Source organism: Pseudorca crassidens, chromosome 1 (assembly GCF_039906515.1).
Source record: "Pseudorca crassidens isolate mPseCra1 chromosome 1, mPseCra1.hap1, whole genome shotgun sequence".
In the NCBI taxonomy this organism is placed as follows: Eukaryota; Metazoa; Chordata; class Mammalia; order Artiodactyla; family Delphinidae; genus Pseudorca; species Pseudorca crassidens.
Window position 1 is genome coordinate 48,819,474 of NC_090296.1, and position 2,094 is coordinate 48,821,567.

Sequence of the window (2,094 nt, forward strand, 5' to 3'; positions counted from 1 at the left end):
CCAGCACCACTTATTGAATAGGCTGTCCTTTCTCCACTGTACATTCCTGCCTCCTTTGTCAAAGATAAGGTGACCATATGTGCATGGGTTTATCTCTGGGAAAAGGGAGAAAGTGGAAAAAAAAAATAAACCTCTATGATGTGAATCATTGTTCAGTTGCAAAGAGATATTGCAAGTACCAGTCTGATATCAGAAACAGACAATTCACACAAAAATAAATAAAACCAAAAACATATGAACACAGAGATATCCATTAAAAGTATTCACTCTTCAACCAAAATGTCCAAACTGAAATAAAGTACTTAAAAAAATGAATAAAAGAATAAAAGCTGAAACATGGAATATTACACAGGTATATAAAAAAATGGAAACTATTTATAGTATAGTATCAAGTAAAAAAGTGGGATACAAAGTTATAGCATAATTACATCAATTTAAAAAATATATGCCTGTAACCCAAATTGCAGAAAGAACTTAGGTAGAAATACATATGATTCTTCCTTCTAGATTTTTTTCTTTGATGTACTATCTTGTATTAGTTTCTTTCTTAGAGGGTGTATTAGTTTCTTTCTTAGAGGATGTATTAGTTTCCTAGGGCTGCCATGACAAATACACAAACTGGATGGCTTAACAGAAATTTGTTTTCTCACAATCCTGGAGACTACAAGTCCAAGATCAAGGTGTCAGCAGGGCTGATTTCTTCTGAGGCCCCTCTCCTTGGCTTGTAGATAGCACTCTTCTCCCAGTGTCTCACATGATTGTTTTCTCTGTGTGTCTCTATGTCCTAATTTTTTCTTTCAAGGACACCAGTCTTATTGAATTAGACCCATCTATATGATCTTATTTTACCTTAATTACCTTTTAAAAATTTTTTTATTGGAGTATAATTGATTTACAATGTTGTGTTAGTTTCAGGTATACAGCAAAGCGAATCAGCTATACATATACATATAACCACTCTTTTTTTTTCTTACATTCTTTTCCCATATGGGCCATCACACAGTATTGAGTAGAGTTCCCTTTGCTATACAGCAGGTTCTTATTAGTTATCTATTTTATATACAGTAGTGTGTATATCAGTCCCAGTCTCCCAATTTATCCCTCCCCCATCCATCTCCTGGTAACCATAATTTGTTTTCTACATCTGTGACTCTACTTCTGTTTTGTAAATAAGTTCAATTGTACCTTTTTTGAGATTTCACATATAAGCAATATCACATGATATTTGTCTTTCTGTGTCTGACTTACTTCACTCAGTATGACAACTCTAGGTCCATCCATGTTGCTGCAACTGACATTACTTTGTTCTTTTTTATGGCTGAGTAATATTCCATTGTATATATGTACCATATCTTCTTTACCCATTCCTCTGTGATAGACATTTAGGTTGCTTCCATATCCTGGCCATTGTAAATAGTGCTGCACTGAACATTGGGGTGCACGTATCTTTTTGAATTATGGTTTTCTCTGGGTATATGCCAAGTAGTGGGATTGCTGGGTCATATGGTAGTTCTATTTTTAGTTTTTTAAGGCACCTCCATACTGTTCTCCATAGTGGCTGTATCAATTTACATTCCCACCAACATTCCCAGCAAGAGGGTTCCCTTTTCTCCACACCCTCTCCAGCATATATTGTTTGTAGATTTTTTGATGATGACCATTCTGACTGGTGTGAGGTGATACCTCATTGTAGTTTTGATTTGCATTTCTCTAATAATTAGTGATGTTGAGCATCTTTTCATGTGCTTTTTGGCCATCTGTATGTCTTCTTTGAAAAATATGGAATGCTTCACGAATTTTCATGTCATCCTTGGGCAGGGGCCATGCTAATCTTCTCTGTATCATTCCAGTTTTAGTATATGTGCTGCCGAAGTGAGCACTTTCTAGATTTTTTTTTGATGCTATTTTTATACCCTCTTTTTAATTATCAGTTTGAAAGTACATATGAGGAAAAGTGAACTCAGCAGGTTGGCTAGGGGTGGGAGTGGGGAAGAATGATATAGAAGGTAAATCAATAGGAGATTATAAAAAGAGAAGAAATTATTATCAAAATATTATTTAAATGCTAACATAAACCTATTATACTTCTGCTTC

General features: G+C 34.8%; 1 non-coding gene across 1 annotated transcript; it reads right to left on the bottom strand.

Annotated features, from left to right (window-relative positions):
* Positions 1-1,773: 1,773 nt before the first annotated feature.
* LOC137208177 (U6 spliceosomal RNA) lies at positions 1,774-1,880 on the bottom strand. The gene has a single exon (XR_010935515.1). It is a non-coding gene; the product is annotated as a U6 spliceosomal RNA (small nuclear RNA).
* Between the last annotated feature and the right edge of the window lie 214 nt (positions 1,881-2,094).